The sequence below is a fragment of the Sceloporus undulatus genome, chromosome 2 (genome assembly GCF_019175285.1).
Source record: "Sceloporus undulatus isolate JIND9_A2432 ecotype Alabama chromosome 2, SceUnd_v1.1, whole genome shotgun sequence".
Taxonomy (NCBI): domain Eukaryota; kingdom Metazoa; phylum Chordata; class Lepidosauria; order Squamata; family Phrynosomatidae; genus Sceloporus; species Sceloporus undulatus.
The window spans coordinates 173,979,223-173,997,046 of NC_056523.1; the positions used below are offsets into that span (position 1 = coordinate 173,979,223).

At 40.2% G+C, this 17,824-nt stretch overlaps 2 protein-coding genes across 5 annotated transcripts in view; one reads left to right on the plus strand and one right to left on the minus strand.

The window, feature by feature from the left end:
• Positions 1-17,824, minus strand: part of LOC121921591 (TBC1 domain family member 15-like) — a 722,109-nt gene that overhangs the window by 578,689 nt on the left and 125,596 nt on the right. The window lies entirely within an intron of this gene.
• The window catches only part of CBX5 (chromobox 5), a 55,038-nt gene that overhangs the window by 7,185 nt on the left and 30,029 nt on the right, over positions 1-17,824 (plus strand). For 2 of the 4 annotated variants that reach the window (XM_042449898.1, XM_042449899.1), the window contains exon 2: positions 2,946-3,014. The exons of the other annotated variants lie outside the window; for them this stretch is intronic. The gene's annotated coding sequence lies outside the window, so the exon portion shown is untranslated. The remainder of the gene's footprint in view (positions 1-2,945; positions 3,015-17,824) is intronic. 4 annotated transcript variants of the gene reach the window in all.

Below are 17,824 nucleotides of genomic sequence, written 5' to 3' on the forward strand. Positions count from 1 at the left end.
ACGAGGCGCCGCTGGCGCATTGCGACGTCATAGGCGCCGCGACACGTCTGGACGCTATGCGTCCAGTACGTAAACATGGCGGCCCCCATGTGGAAGGGGCGCCGCCATGATGTACGTCTTCTATACGTTCTAGGGTTAGGGGGGGTGCGGAAGCACCGCCACTTCCTAACCCTAGTACGTATAGAAGACGTACTATATGGCGGTTTGTATCCCGCCTATGTTTTGCTGAGTTGAGGTGGTAAGGGCCTTCTTGCAAACCCAGTTTCTGTATGTAGTATGTTTTAGTGACCCTTCCACGCAAGTTTGTGAATGTGTACAGTGGTACCCCGGGATACGAAATACCCACGTTACGAAATTTCCGGGATACGAAAAAATCCCATAGGAAATAACTGTTCCGGGTTACGAAGGTTATTTCGGGTTACGAAGAAAATTTTGGTGCTTTTCGGCGCTATTTCACACGAAATCGCGGCTTTTCCCCATTAGCGCCTATGGGTTTTCGGCTTGCGAAGGCTTTTCGGGTTACGAAAGCGGCGGCGGAACGAATTAATTTTGTAACCCGAGGTACCCTTGTATTCTGTTCTCTGAGGCAACAGTAACTGGGTGTGTACAAGGCATTGCAGCATGCAGCTGTGCCCATTTTAAGTTTTCTGGGTCCAGACAGTTGATTGGGAAGAAACCCAGAGAGATTAAGAGGGAAGAATAAAGAATGTAGGACAGTCGTACAACTAGAGTGTAGAAGACTCTGTTGTTGTCAGATCAGTACACCCAAAGTAGTCAGAAGATATGCCTGCTTTACATCCATTAAGGAGCCTTGCAAATTTATGTTACTAACCTGTTTGGAGCTGCCAGATATCCAGGTGCATTTCTATATAAGATGCATAGGAGGCTTGGAGCAATATGTTCCTCCACTGTCATGTTGCATGTTAACCTTTATGATCATTTTGTCAGGTATCACTTCAAGGCAAAAATGCTTAAACACATGTCTTGAGTTAGTGTTAATCCAAAGCACTGAGAAGATAGTATTAGTACCCAAAATTGGGGTATGCAAGTGATGGGAAAGCTGACAGTGTCCTGCTATTCCCTGCCAACAACCATGGGGAGCCAGTCATACATTAACACTGCCTTCTGAATTTTGGGTGAATCAGCAAGGCAATGCTCCCATAAATACAATCACAGCCTTTAGTTTCCGAAATAGGAGGAGCTGATACTATCATAAAACAACACGTAAGCTTCACCACTGAAACTTTCACTTTTCTTGGAATTTTAAAATCTGTAGTAAATGGTCAGACAATTTTCTGTTTAAGACATCACTACTTCTTAAACAAACAAACAAACAAACAAACAGATAGGTCTTGGAGAATGATTATTATTGTAGTACAATGTGCTGGCATTTTAAAAAACAATTCTTTGTAAAGCAAGTTAGTATAAGATAGAATGTTATGATTACACAGCAGCTTTCAATATTTAAAACCATGATTTTCCTGAAGTCTGTGACATATTCCAGAGACCACAGGACCACAGAAGGGCACACCTAAAACACATGGATGTAGCTCCAGTGAAGATTTGGCATGAGCGGCAAACATTTACACTTCTTCGGGGTCTCTGTGTCTCTATTTCATGGTAGCAAACAGAAAGGAGACAAGCTCACATGCTCTAAGATGGTCAATTGTTTATTCAGGGTTTAAAAAGCCCGACACATTTTGGCACACTAGGCCTTCTTCAGGGGCTGAAAACAAATGTAAATACACTTAAAATAAATACTTTAGAAGATAAGACACCACTCATCTAATTATGATACAAAATTATTATAAATCTTATCAAAGTTATACATACCTTTGGAGGGAAATCACTGGAGTTGTAAACACTCTCCAAGTTACAGGACAGTAGGGATAAAGGGACCAGACAGTGTAGCATTTCTGTATATACACATATTCTAGATGACCTTGGAAACAAGTTGGGCTTTTTAAACACTGAATAAACAGTTGACCATCTTAGAGCATGTGGAACTTGTTTCCTTTCCGTTTTCTGCTTGGGTATGTGCTTTCAGTTCCTTATTTATATCTATTTCATGGCATCCAAATTATTCCCTCCAGCTGCAATGTGTGGCACTCTGTGCCATTTCAAAAGGGCCTCTGGTCCATAGGAGTGACTTTGCTGGCACATGGGTTACATAGGCAGAATGCAGCTTTCTGTTTAGACAAGTGTTAGTGTGCAGGAATGCTGATATTTTGCCTGGACCACTGCTTTTTACAGCTATGGTGAATAGAACTCAGTACTATATTTTGTTTTGTTGTGTCCGTATCCCATGATTTCTATGAGAAGCTCAGCATGGTAGGTATGCAGTTGTCCCCTTTCATCCTTAAGAGTTCTTGATGAGGTGGTTTAGGTTGAAAAAAAGTGTCCCCCCTCTTCTCCAAAGTCATTTAGTGAAATTCAGGGCTGGATTTCCTTGGTTCATTTTCAGCCTTTTATACCACATGAAGTCCATTGTAGTGTGCAAATGTTTTCTGAAAAATAGTGGGATTTTGAGTGCCTTCTGTTGGAGAAAACAGGGGAACTGGCAGCAAGCGTTTATTGTTCTGATTTTATTCAAATGAAGAAGCATCCAAAATTTTAATCAGATATGAAATGAGAGGGGGAAAACTTACTTTATCATCCCTAAGATAGTCATGTTCATCTTTTAAATGGGAGCAAAGATCTTAGTTTTCTATGCATCAGAAGATGGGAAGCATGTCAAGGCACTGTGCATGCTTCATAAATCAGAAAAAGACTATAGTTATATCTGATTCAATTACAGACTTCAGAACACATCTGAGGGTGAGTAATCCCCCTCCCTTGGGCAGGTACTATTTTGCTATATCTGGGTGTAAAAAGAATCTTTTAAAACATTTGCATCAACTCTAATTTTGCCCCTTTAATAATGTTATCCTTAAATTATGTCTTAGGAATTCTGTTTCAAAATAAACGTCAGAATCAGAAGATTACAGAGCAATACGAAGCCACCTGAACGTCAGGTAACTCAGCTGCAGAGAAGGAAGAAGCATATGTGAATTTTCAATAGCATTACAAGATGCCAGAATGAATGCAGTGTGCTTTAAGAAGCTGCTGTTTCCCAAAATATAAGTTCATTCTTTCATGACAAAAGCCAGAGTTCACAAAATACATCACTGAAAATTGTTGGAACAGCCAGAATATATGAACATATACAGTATTTGAAAATACAATCTTGAAAGCGTTTTTAAAACATATAGAAACATACTTCTTTAACAGATGGAGCACATATTGCCTTGATATAACTAAGGGAGCAATGTTTCACATGCATACTCTGTGTGTGTATATGCCTGTCCAGTGGCCATGGCCTTGAATGTCTGTTCATGCATTGCATCCTTCAGATAACTGATGAGAGTACTGATTGGTGCTTTCTTGCTTTAGAAAAAGTTGGGTGTATGTGAGCTACAAAATGTCAATGGATGTGTTAGATGATAGCTTTGCACTTTATATAATATGTTTGTGGTCATTTTAATTTTTATTAGTCCCTCTTGCAGATTTTCTCTTTAAATGAATGCAAACCAATCACAATGATGACTACTTTTTCTAGAGAAAAGCAACTTGAGTGTGTTTAGGAGAAGATGTGTCTTTGCTTCCATGCAGGCTCACAATTGTATGGGTATTTCTATACACTAGGTTAGTACTTCATGATGAATGATCTCAGTGAAGCAACATAACAATAATGTTCAAAATGGGCAAGTGCTAACATCCATGTATAAATGTTAACAGTTCCCAGAATTCAGAAATATTGGCAGAGAATGTGGATACACATTGAAAATGTGACTGTTAACATTCACCAGTGTATTTTAAAAAGGAGGGATATTCAGCAATTAATGTCATTGTTCAGCAATTTTCTATGTTCACTATGACATTAGGGAGGGAGACAAGCACCAGGGGTCTTGTTCCTCCAGCAAGATCTTCAGAAAGGGGGAAAACCCAACTGCCTGTAAACTAGAAACATGCACAGAATACTGAACCTTTTGAATCTGAAAGACAAAACAAGTATGAGGTTCAGTTGTTATTTAGGCTTTTACTCCTAATAATCAGAGTTCTCTCTAACTATCTGTACTTCCTATGTTTATTTTAATATATTAGATACTCCTTATTTCTATTCTATTTCTTTTAATTCTATTTTTGGCAATTTTGTTTTGGTGAAATGATAGGTGATATATACAATTTAATAGTTTTTTTTAAAAGTGCTTTTTAGTGAAAGTGTTTGCTTTGCGTTTGAAACAGTTTCTATCATTTGAGAAACTTCATCACACATATTTCACTGAGAATGTGATATCTTTATCTCTTACCTTTTTTCCTCCCAGTTTTGTTCCTTTCTCTCTGGTGCTTTTGTTGTACAGGAGGCCCTCAACTTTCATGGTTTTACTTCTGTAGATTTGATCATTTGTGAGTTTGTAGCTGCCTTCACTGCCAGTCTCCAAGCCTTTCCCCTTGCACCTCCAAGGATGATGACACTGCTGCAGAAATCTCTTACAGTGTTATCCTCTCCTCAAGGAGAAAGAAGATGTCATAAAGGATATCTTTGCAGCAGTTTTAGCAGGACTGGGCTGCTGGCAGCAGTGGCTTGCCCTCCTCCTCCTCTCTATCTGCTTTACTGCCAACAGCCTTCTCCAGGGCATGGTGTGTGTGGTCCGCAACCAACATGGCTTGTCTGCCTGGTCCTTTGCCTGTTCACTCACTTTCCCTCTCGTTGGCTGATTCGCTCTGTTTGTCTTGTTCAGCCCGAGTGCCACCTCAGCGGCCCCTCCATTCCCCACCACTCACTCGGGGTACCTGCTACCCCTGTTGCTTTTGACTTCTCAGGCATCCACCTACGATGTTAAGCTGAGGCTAGCTAGAGTGAGAAGGGTGATGAGAGGGAAGTTGGAAAGAAGGCAAAGGGGTGCTGGTTGTTCCTGCTGTGCTGGACAAGGAACCGCTTAGGCAATGCAACATGGTTGTCTCTCTCCCCTTCCCTGTTTATGTTACATACTGGGGAGATCCTCTCATCGCTGTAGAAAGTTTTTAAAAGGTAGGTAAAGGTAGTCCCTTGACATGAATGTCTATTCGTAACCGAATAAGGCACGGTGCTCATCTCCATTCTAAGGTGAAGAGCCAGCATCGTCCGAGGACTGGCCTGTGGTGGTCATGTGGCCAGCATAACTGCACCGAATGCTGTACCTTCCCACCGAAGTGGTACCTATCTATCTATTTGCATTTGTATGCTTTCGAACTTCTAGGTTGGCAGAAGCTGGAACTGGTGATAGGAGCTTATCCCATCATGCAGCACCTGGGTCTAAAACTGCCAACTTTCTTCCGATCATCAGAATTGACATTTTAACTACTAAGCCACATCCCAGTTTTTTAAAAGGTGCAATTTCTCACTATCTCTCTCTGTGTGTGGGGGCATTCCCATAAGCAGAAGCAGGAACAACCAGCGATATTTCCAGCTAGAGTGAGACAGGAGTGGGGGAGGGAGGAAGCAGGAAAGGTGGCAAAGGGGGCCTTGTTGCTTCCCTATTGTGGTTGTTACTGTAATCTCATGTCATCTTCCTTCTCTTCTCCCTGAGAAGAGGACACTGCAGGAAATTAGTGCTGCCATCCTAGGAGGTACAGGGGTAAGTTTGGTGACTGGAAGTGGGGGTGATGGAGGTGCAGCAGAGGCAGCCTGGAGGTGAGGCGGAGATTTTTGTAGCAGCAAAGTCTAGCATGCATATTTGGGAAAGGGGTAAAATACTTCTGGTTTTTCCACTTTACAGTGATCCTGCATCTCCAACCCCTATGAAAGTTGAGGCGTACTGTATTTTTCTCTAGAGAATTTTCTCTCGCATACTACATAATATAGATGTTAAACATACTCAGCTTTTTATATGTTTACTAGCATATATGAACACACACAAAATATGGATCCATTATTTTTACTTTACCTTATTTTCTTACACTCAAACCACCTACATAGATCTCTGTGACACTCTGTATGTTGATATGAACAGTATTCTATTACAGAACTGAAAATGATCTATGAAGAGTTCATAGACCTCTACATCCTCCAAAGTGGCATATGCTCTGCAGCCAACATTACCGTTCTGAGGTCTACATAGAATAGATAGAATAGTTCTCTGCATAATAAAAGGATGAGGAGACACAAATTAGACACTACATAGAAGTTCCTTCCTGGGCATCCGGAACTCTACTCAGTGCATCTGAGGAAGTAGACCAAGTCTGTGAAAGCTTATGCTATAACCTATGCCACTCAGTCTCAAAAATACTAAAAGATCCCTTTGCATATTGATGTTCCAGACTAACACAGCTATGTCTCTGAATTCTACAGAATAGTAATAAGCAGATGAACATTTCAGTGTCCTTCTGCTGTTAGGAAAATATATGTAGAGTAGGTAAAGCACAGTCGAATTTGGTCCCATAGGAGCAACTTGCAGCACCATGCCGCGGCTTCAATCCCACATTTTTCTTGCCCCAAAAGAAGCAGCAAAATGCCATTCTTTTTAGGAGCAGAAAAAGGGCACCTTTGCCATGGTCTGAAAGCCACGCCAAATGAGTGCTGTAACGCCACCCTCTGCAGTTAGGTGGGCAGCTTGACAGTGGCTTGGAGTGGAGTCGGGGCATGCGGCCCCCACTCAACCCTGACACTGGCCTTTTGAGTCGGTCTGTTTAGCCTCTTAGTTCTGCAGATCTCAACTGTGGGGGAAGCGTGTTTTGTGTTTTTTAGAAGAAATAATATTTTGATTTTGCTGCACTTTCTGAGCAAGAGGAGTGTTCACTGGACAGACTGTGATGCATCTTTTATCCTTTTTGAACTTAATGCTGCAGCAGTTTGTCAACTTAAATACAGCACACTTTTTTCCTTACGGTGAGGAATAAAAAAAACTTTCACCTCTAACAGAGGAGATTCTGTTCAGGCAGATAAAAATGCTTCAAGATAAAATCTGCCATGAAAAAATTAGCCTAGGGGCATGAAGATCTTCTATAGGGTCAAAATATGAAATAAATCTCTTTTGGTAGCTGTATTGCAGTAATTTGCTACAAGCAGTTTCTGTTGACTCAAATGGATGCATGATGTTTCTGATCTTTGTGCAATTATAAAGTCTGTAGGCTTTGCCATTCACATATTCTACCCTCTTGACAGCAAGAAGAGTCTGCAATGACAAAAAGAAAGTTTTAATCTCTGATATGCATCTCACAAGTCTTTCAAATTGAGGCTAATGATCAGTGCTATATATCTGAGAGGATATTGTTAATGTATCCTGATTCTACAGTGTTCCTGCATCATACATGGGTGAGCCATATGCGGCTTTCAGCTTATGCTGAAAGCCACGTGCTGGTAGTGGCAATAATGTGTGCGCCTGTGGTGCGCACACAGCATACATGAGCCCCATTGTTTTCAATGGGGCTCGAGCATTCGTGGTATTTCCCTTACGCAGGGTGTGTGTGTGTTCAAGCATTAATTTTTTTGCAGATAATATCCCAGTAAATCTTACAACAAGCTTGTAAGGTAAATAATTGTATCAATAGTAACATCATCCTCATAATGTTGTTGTGTGCCTTCAAGTCATTTCCAGCTTATGACGACCCTACAGTGAACCTATCACAGGGTTTTCTTGGCAAGATTTGTTCAGAAGAGGTTTGCCATTGCCATCCTCTGAGGCTGAGAGAGTGTGACTTGTCAAAGGTCACCCAGTGGGTCCCCAGGATTGAGTCAGGATTTGAATCCTGGTCTCAAGAGTCAGAGTGCAATGCTCAAACCACTACACTGGCTCTCGTAGCATTCTCATACTACAAGTCAAAGAACTAAGATACTGTGGAAGTGAGCATCAGTTGAGAGACTTCCATATGACATCAATTGTCTCCACACACACATGTTGGCTGAACCAGTTAACTTGGCCACACTTGGTGACCACTGGATAGAGGTATCAGTGAGCTGTTTTAGCCAACCAACTCACTGGACCTGTTTGCCTTATTTTTCTCTGCTGCTGAGATATATTCTTTAGTCTGATGTGCTGGATGAGGTGGACAGCAGAGTTACTTTTTTGGTCTGCCACTAAGTGGTAGGAAGTCAGAGGTGTAAATTTCCAAATCATGGTGAATGGAGCAGACTTAATGGGCCACTCTCTTTAATAATTCAAATATTGATATGAATATTCATCTTAAACTAATATTGGCTGGGCCTCTGGGCATTGTAGACCAAAAGAAATAACTTCCCTGAGTTGTTTCTCCCCTTTTGCAAAAACGTCCCAAGAAAGTTGTGTGAGAACTGCTTCAGTAATTTCAGAGGGCTAGTAGCAGATTTTTGTTTTAACCTAAAGTAGCAAAATATAGAGGGACTGTGTATGAAAGGAAGAAAGCTGGTTTAGACAAATCTTCTGGGCAAAAAGATCACCTTTTGTGTCTGAGTATTTATAGTCCTGTGTGTGGAAAATGCATCAGAACAAGGTGTAAATTTCCCATATTTATCTCGATAGAGTGTTAATGGCAAGGGCTAGTTGTCACAATTTAAATGCTAATGTTCCTAACAGTGGTTCATCTTGAATCACCGGAATGTGGCTGTAAATCATCCAGAGATCCAGACTTCCCTGTGAACTTCTGAAACTGTGATAAATGCAGTTGGTAAGAGTGTGCATGAAGGTGATATTCTACTGATGTTCTTGCAGTTCTTCGGTAGAACAAAGACCTATCTAGACTTACATGTTTTTGGTACTGGAAAGTTTCCTTTATCTGAAATGTTTGGGACCAAAAGTATTTTGGGTTTCATTTATCATGTGTTTTAATACGTTGAACCATAGGAAAACAAAGTTGTCACTATCTCAGCCACTCATGAAAAAAGTTCTGGTTCTTGGAATATTTCAGATTTCAGAATTCCAAGTAAGGGAGACTCAACCTGTATAAGCTATTTGACTGGAGCTTGTGGGCTCACAAAGGACTGAGACATTCTGGATCTCATAGGAAGTCTCTTTTTGTGTCTCCCAGTACCACAGGGCCAGGGAGAATTACCTGCTTGCACAGATATCAGAACACCATCTTGAGAAAATGCAGACCTTTGACTAACATTGTCAATTTTTTTCTCCTGCATTATTTTTAACATCTTTGCCTGATGAAGAAGCCACTGGAGCTTTGAAAGCTTGTGATAAGTGTGGTGAAGTGGTTTGAGTGTTGGACTAGGATTTCAGGATGCCATGGTTTGAATCCTCACTTGGCCATGGAAATCCACTGGGTGACCCTGGACAAGTCACACTCGCTGAGCCACAAAGGAAGGCAAAGGCAAACCTCTGAAAAAATGATGCCAAGAAAACACCCATGATAGGGTCACATAAGTCAGAAATGACTTGAAGGCACACAAAGACAACAGAGTCCTTGTGAAGTGAAACTGTTGGACTAAATCTATACTTTTCGTAATCATCTTCATTGTTAATAGTCCTCCAGAATGCCAGCCTGCATGAATTTTAATGTTTTTTGTCTATTAATATATTTTTATATAATATAATTTTATCTATGATCTCTTGATAGTAGAAATGAATCGAAGGTACTGCAAGGGCCATATAATCCAATCCTCTGCCATGCAGTAATACACAACTCCTGAAAGATGCCCATCCAATTCTGTTTAAAGTTCTTCAAAGAGGGAGAGTCTACCAGCCTTGGAGGAAGTCGATTACTCTTGAACAACTCTCATAGTTAAGAAGTTCTTTCCAGTGATTGGGTGAACTCTCTTTTCTTGTTATATGGAAATACACAACTCTTTCGCAGCCCAAGGAAATCTGGTACACAAGTTTGTGGCGTGATTGAGTTTTGGTTTTCAGTCAAGAATGTGATAGTGTGTTGAACATTGATAGACAAACTTTATGCGTGAGAATGAGAAAGTTTGTGGTTCATTGGCTTTCATTGTCCAGAAGTACATGAGGTGCATTGAATTCTTTCCTCCCAGTGTTTGCCTGTATTTAGGATGTGATGAGAATAAGGGCAATTTGTGTACTGTGAAGAACATGAAACTAGTTTTCAAGACTGACTGTGTCATGGCTAGTGATGAGAAAAAAAATCCTTATTACACTATTCATACATTTTAATTCTGAAATTCAGGTCTGTTGGATTCTGTGTTTGTTAATCAATTGAGTACTAATGGGGTGGGGTGACTACATCAGTTTGCTCAGTTAAGTAACAAAGATTCCGCTTCCAGAGCATCAAAGTTATAAGAAAGCTTTCTCTTCCTATAAGAAGATGCTACCTCTTCCTTGGAGCTGGGGGGGAGGGGGGAATGCCATTTAAATAACAATATATCTGCAACACTGAGCACATTTTATGATATTGTGGCACAATAACTCACACTTAAATGTCAATAGAGACACTTGAGAGAACCTACAAGGTTCAATAACTTCTGGTGTGGTTTGTTTCTCCTGTCATCGGCCATTATATTTTTTACAGCTTTTAAATTGCTACAGAGAGAAATTGCTTTGGATTATAATGGATGGTTAAGAGGCTGCCAAGGGTACCCTTGCACGGGGTGGATGAAAGTTCAATACTATTTTGGTTTTATGTGTCTAAGTTCTAGGCTATATAGCTTAAATATAATTTGTTTGACAAATGCATTGGAGTGATACCAGAGTACAAAACTATACTGTGCATTTAAAGAGGCACTGCCAAACTCTTCATCAAATGTTTGGTTGAAGATTAAGCTATAGCCATCTTTTCTGAATATATGCTTGAGACTTCACCAGAGCTTGTCAGGGCTGTGAATTTTGTTTTGGGCCTTACGTAGGAAAGCAGACCTAAGGAGGGGGATCATGCAAGTCTTTCCTTGGAGCATTGTTAACCAGAAAGTGAGACAATGGTTTGCCATGTGATTGTTATCTCACTGCTACTGCAGAACCCACTGAGTCCATACACTCCACTTTAAACACAAGTAGAAGATGTTAGGCTCAGGGTCAAATTCAATTTCAGATAAGTTTTGGGGATAACATTACAGTGAGGGGGAACATGAGAAATCACCAAATCATGAGGTTATGGGGAGAAGGGTTGGATTTGCCTCCAGGATCTGAGGTTTCTCCACTCTGATATAACACAGCTTTGTAATTTAAGTACTAGCCTGGTATCCATGATTGTATGTGCCTTCAAGTTATTTGTTGACTTATGGTGACCCCATAAATTTGATAGAGTTTTCTTAAGCAGCAGCTACTTGGAGATGGTTTTGCCAGTTCCTTCATCTGAAATATAGCCTGTAGCACCTGATATACCGTGGTGATTTCCTATCCAAAAACTAACCAGAACTGAAGCTGCTTAGCTTCCAAAATCAGACAGGATTGCTTGCAAAGGGACCTTTCTGTGCCTTAAATGTATTTAGGCACAGTCATAGTCCAACAGGGATTTCTTGTACCGAAATGAGTAGGTTGGTAGAGGAGACAGGATTGTCCTGTCATTCCTTTATATCGAGGAGAAAAATACTGTAGAAGAAGGCAATCCCTCAGTTTCACCCAGCAAAAAATTGGCATAATAATCAAACAGTACTTGTGTAATTCATTATAATGATCATTTCAACTTGATGTTTTTAGGTAGTTTCGGACATCCATATTTTTATCCTTAAAACAGCCATGTGAAGTGGGACAGCCTGTAAGATAGTGAACTGCTCAGGACCATGCAGAATGTATCCATTGTTGAGTAAAAGGCTGAGACCCAGCTCATCCCTTCAATCAGCACATTTAAATGTGTGGAAAGTGTGTCACATGTACTGAGCATAGGTAAACGTTAAATCAGACTTGACTGAAATACAGTTGGCCCTTTCCTTACGCGGAGGATCCATTACGGACTCCCCCACGTAAGGGGAATCCCGTGTATGCTTGAGCCCCATTTAAATGAATGAGGCTCATAGATGCGGCGGCATGCATGCCACAGGCACATGCGACATTACCCCTTCCGGGGGGGCCACCCTTTTTCCCCGTGCAGCTTTCAGCATATGCTTAAAATCACAGAAGCCGTGCCCGCATATGACGCAGGCGCACTGTAATTGCTGTTGTGCAAGAGCAACAGCTCATCTTCTCCTGAAGGTTGTCCAATGCCTGCAAAGGGACCCTTCTGTGGTACAGTGGGCCCTTGCCTTACGCAGGGATCCATTCCGGATCCCTCTGTGTAAGGCGAACTCCGCCTATGCTCAAGCCCCATTGTAAACAATGGGGCTCGTGCACGGTGGCGCGGCAGCGCGCGGGACACAACAGGCACGCGCACCCATTCAATTGAATGGGACGCGCCACCCTGCGCACGCCGTGGCTTGAGCGCGTATGCTCAAGCCGCGTAAGGCACGCTCGCGTATGACGCTGGCGCGCTGTATATTCCACTTTCTGGAATACCTCCCTCCAATAAACATGCATTGAAAGGGTTGCACATGATGCATATAATGAAAATGTGCTTATTCTCTTCAGATTTACTGTTATGACACCCAGACCTTGAACAGGTGGGGCAAAAGGAGCGGCCAAAGGCTGCTTCCCCTCCAATTGCTTCCCACTGGGCATGAGACCCCACTGCTGCAGTCTTCAATGGACCATTGGCAAGGAGAGCTTCTTTTGTGCTCCTTTTTGTGCTGGGTTTGGTCAGTCTTAGAGGTGGCCGTGGTGCAGCTTTGGCTGGATCCAGGGGCATGCATCACCTGAATGCCACGCCCCCAGATTGGCAGAAACTGCTGCTTTTGGCCTGTCTGTTTTGGAGCCTGGAGTACAAATTCTGCTCAACCTTGATGAGAAATGGCCCTAAACAGTTCACTATCTTATGATTTTTTATTAAATATTTTCCTAGATATGTTTGTAGATGATAGCTGGTTTATAAATATTTTAGAAAACAAAAGAAATAGCCCCCAAATTGAAGGAAGCAGATTTGACTGTTTAACACAACTAATTTTCCTAAATTCAAAAAGGTAAATTCTGACCAAAAGGAGAAAATCTGCATTATGCAATGATTGCAGTTGTGTTTAGATTCTTGTGGAGCTTCTGACCATTTCATTGTCTTGGTTCTCAACCAGGAGTCTCCATTTTCTAACCGACAGGAATGACTTGGTTACAAAAGTAAATATACTAAATTCGTCCATTGTCATTTCTTTAAATAGGGTGTCCAAAACCTTTTGTTCAGATTAGGAAAATGATTCCTTCTTTGAATGTGTTTGTTGTTGTTGTTGTTGTTATGTGCCCTTAAGTCATTTCTAACTTATGGTCTCCCTATCATGGGGGTTTTCTTGGCAAGATTTGTTCAGAAGGGGTTTGCCTTTGTCTTCAATTGAGGCTGAGCAAGTGTGACTTGCCAAGATCATCCAAAGGGTAGCCACAGTCGAGCAGGCTTTGAACCTTTTGTCTCCAGAGTTGGAGTCCAATGCTCAAATCACTGTACCACTGTGGCTCACCCAATTCTACATAAATGCAGAATTTCCAGATATTTGTCATAGAACAGGGATTTCTCCCAATTTTTTTTTTAAAAAACACAATTTTTGAAAGAAATGGGAAAAAATGCAATGCTTTTTCAAAAGCACCCTTAATTGGGGGAGGGAGGGAATTAATAGAATGTCTTTTAATATGTTGTCTTTTATACTGTATTTTATCTTATATTGTAACCCACCTCGATCCTGTGGGAGAGGCGGCATATAAATTATTATTCTTGTTGCTGTTGTTATAGAACTAGTAACTCTTTTACTTTTGAAAATAAAAAAGTGGCTGGTGGTTCATACAAAAATCAGGGAAGGGTAATATTTTTATTTAGTACCTCAAAATGTGACAGAAGTACTATGTAAGTGGCAAAAAATTAAATATTTTCCAAAACTATTAAGATTATATTATTTGTGTACTTTGATTTTTATTACTTTGTTGTTGATGCCTACGAGTCATTTATGGAGACTCTAGAGCTAAGATTATCGTGGGGTTTTCTGGGGCTGAGAGTGTGTGATTTACTTCCCAAAGATCACCCAATGGGTTTTCCTAGTCAAGCCGTGAGTCAAACCTTGGTCTCCACAGTTGTAGTCTGGCCGCTGTATCATGTTGACTTTACTTTACTGTTAGTTTAGCATGTTAAAGTACATTGCTATGTATAATTTAAAAATGCTCATAAAATTATCCATGTTTGTGGACAATTGAAAGTGTATTTTAGAGGGATGTTAGCTGGACATTTATTTGCTGAATTTACTACTATTTTTTTTAAATTGTTGCAGATTAAGTTATAAACTGATAAACTCTTAAGTGTCTTACTCTTTACCAGTTAATATGAAGGTTAACAATGAAAACAGAAGAAGTCATCACCATTAAAGCAAAACAAAGAAAATTAAAGTTAGCCATCTCCATATGTGGGGACAGAAAATACACATTTCTTGGGGGGGGGGCGGGCGATGAGAGGAAAAGAGGTAGTGATGGAAGACTGTTGAGTACTAATATTGTTTATGAAGCTTTGTATAATAAATTTTGTTTTTTTGAGCTATCACAACCTGCAGTTTATGATCCTTTATTTTTATCGTTTTCTCAAACATATAAAAATTAAAATATTGTATGGGTTGAGATGAGCTTTTCTGCTCTCTCACAGATCTTTATTTCTTAATGTATTTCCAAATATAGAGCTGTGTCTTTCACATGGTACAGAAGATGAAGGAATGCAAAGTGGGCAAGACGCATTAGATGTTGAGGCTGTTTGTAAGGGCCTTGACACCATATTGCAGAATAGGGATATGCTTTGCAGAATCCCAGACTGCATTACTGGAGATGGTCTATACTGTGCAGAATCTGAAAGGTCCTTTCCAACATTCAGGTCCTATGTGTGATTAGAAGTCACAGGATGGGCAAAAGATATATCGGAGTATATGTACACACTGTCTTAAACATTTTGTTGGTCATTCTATTCAGGATTTTTAAAAAACCTTGAGAAGGGGGGGGACCCTCACTCCCTCAAATTCCTTGGAATCTTTACTAAGGTTCAAAGTTTTGCAAAGGTCCACATTCACAGTGTTGCAGGGTGGATACTAGGAGAGTTTGTACATGAGAAAGCAGGGATGTGTAATCCTGCAGCTGGAACTAATTCCTAAACTGGTGGTCAGTTTATATGTATGTGTGTGTGTGTGTGTGTGTGTGTGTGTGTGTGTGTGTGTGTATATATATATATATATATATGCATGCATGCATGCATGCACTGTGATTTCTTGTAAATACGTTTCAGTCTCAGACACACTGGCCAAAATGCTGTCTGCTAATATATTTTAACTCAATATTAAGGTAACTAAATTTAATTTAAGTAAAAACAAAAATATGTGATTGTAGGCTTCTAATCAGGCTGCTTCTTTTGTATTAAGGCAGTTTACATTAATTTCCCCATTTTTCCTGTTATTTTTGGTAGATGGGCAAATTTAACATGATTGTTTTTTCAGTCTCATCAGTGGAACTTGTATTAACATTTAAAATATTTAAAAGCTGGAGGCATTCAGAGGAATTATTTCTGGATCAAATAGTGAACTGTGTGTTTTGTGGGAAGCATAAGAAAACTTTGTGGACTAGAGTTACTATAGGAAATGTATATCTTGATTATGTTTTTGTAACTAAATGTTTAAATCATAAATGGTCTGTTACAGTAACTGCTTTACAGTATTTCTCAAGTATTGTAAATGTGAGCTCCATATGGCTTACAAATAACAGATGGCACTCAAGCTTATATAAAACACACACATTGCTAGTTATTTTTCCTTTCTCCTATTATTGCTTACTATGGTCAAGCATGGAAGACCTGGCAATAGTTATGTTGGGGAATAAAGCCAAAGTTTATGACCCAACTCTTGAGCTGCAAGTTGAAAATCTACTCATAAAACAATTTTTATTTTCATGAATCTGGGCCACAGTGCTGGTTTAGTAGTATCCCCCCCTTTGGTAGGGATCCTAGCACAAGAAGTTACAAATAGTCAGGTTTAAAATAAATTAAACCAGATGAATATCTTGAGGTTTCACAGTTTTATAAAGTTAACTTTTACACTGCAGTTTGAAAAATTCCCAGTCCAGTATTTTCAATGGGCATATTGGCTAGCAAGATTTTAGGAGAATGTAGTTCAAAAATGTAATGATTCCAAACTCTTTGAAGGCCAAAGATTAATTCCACCTTGCCCCCAAAGGCCAGCTCAAAAATAAAGTTTCATTATGAGTGAGAATGGACCTAATAACCCTATAATATCCACACCACTTACGGTACTTCAGATTTGTTCAAGTGAACAGTGTTGAATAGAAATATATGAGATAGTAATTTGCTTTTTTACATAGTTGCATTGGGGTTATTCATGTGACTAGGCCTGTCTATCTTGGTGTGATAGATGTGTATGTGTGTGTTAATTCATGCTTTCATTATCCTTGTATCTGATGAAGTAATTATCCGTAGAAGCTCACATGTTAATATACTCAGGTATGCTATCCAGAAGGTACTGAATAACTTTTTTCTTCAGTGTCTAAATAATTCCCAGGCTCTGAAGCTTAATTGTAAGGAGTGTTGGACCCTATAAAAATGCCAGGTGTCCTTGTCCCAGAATTCAAGGGGTGAAGCAGACAGCTGGAAAGGAGCGGCCTGAGGCCACTCTGGCTGCAAGCAGTTCAGGTCACAGGACACTAGCCGCATCACCAGGAGCCAGATTACACCAACTCCTTTTTGCTCTCGTTGAGAAGGATTGGAGCATGGCCTCAGCATGGATTCTGGCCATATTTGAGGTGTGTGTTCTGTAAATGGCATGCATCCAAAGCATACGGAAGTTACTTTATTTAGCCTATGTGTTTCAGGACTTAGACAATGTAGTCTTCTTTTTTTAAAAAAAAAACCTGTTTATTTCAAGAATTGGATGGCTATTCCACCTAGCAATTCTCATATTTTAGTCCAGAAAAATAACTTCTCCAAGATGTACTTTAACCTGGGTCATAAGGCCTGCTGAAAAGTGGATTTAGGCTCAATCAGATGCCCTGCTTGCACCCTTCAACCATTGGTATTAAATGTTTTACATGTCTTTTTAAAAATAGCGTTAATATGGTTTGCTAGGGTTAGCCACAGATATGACTTCACAAGCCTGTTAATTTGCCACTCTTAGATATTTGTAGGCTATTGATTATTGTAGTGGTACAGTGTAATATATTTTATCACTTAGCTTAATAAATGTCAATTGCAGAGTATATCACACTTATTTTACAGGCGTGTTTCAAATGACTTGAAAGGCCTCCTGTACTCTGCTAATTTAGCTACTTCTGCAGTGTGGCATGGCTGGCTTTAAATTAAAGCATTTTACAGTGGATAGTCATACAAGGCCATTTGCAGAACTTGTCAGAGTTACAGATTTGGGGGCTCATAGAGGATTATGGTCATTGTAGTTCATAGAGATAACTTTTCCCCCAGTGTATTGATATTTCCTATTTTGGGGATTATTGGAAATTCGAAGAATGGATAATTTTAGGTAAGGCAATTCAAGTGCTAACAATAAAAAATGAAATAAAGTATGTACTGCATTTTCTGGCGTATAAGACTACTTTTTAACCCAGGAAAATCTTCTCAAAAGTTGGGGGTTGTCTTATACACCGGGTGTCATCTTATAGGGCAGGTGCTGAAAAATCTGAGCCAGACTGGAGAATCTGCAGTCGCCACATATGTAACTGAAGGGTGGAGCAAGCTGCAGACGTCCGGGATACCCGGGGTATGGAAAAAAGATCCGGTATGCAATACCGCTCTGATAGTCTTGGAGACAGGGAGCACTGACCAATCCAAGCGGGCTTTGTATACAACAAGTTTTCCTGCTAAGTACCTGCATGAATTA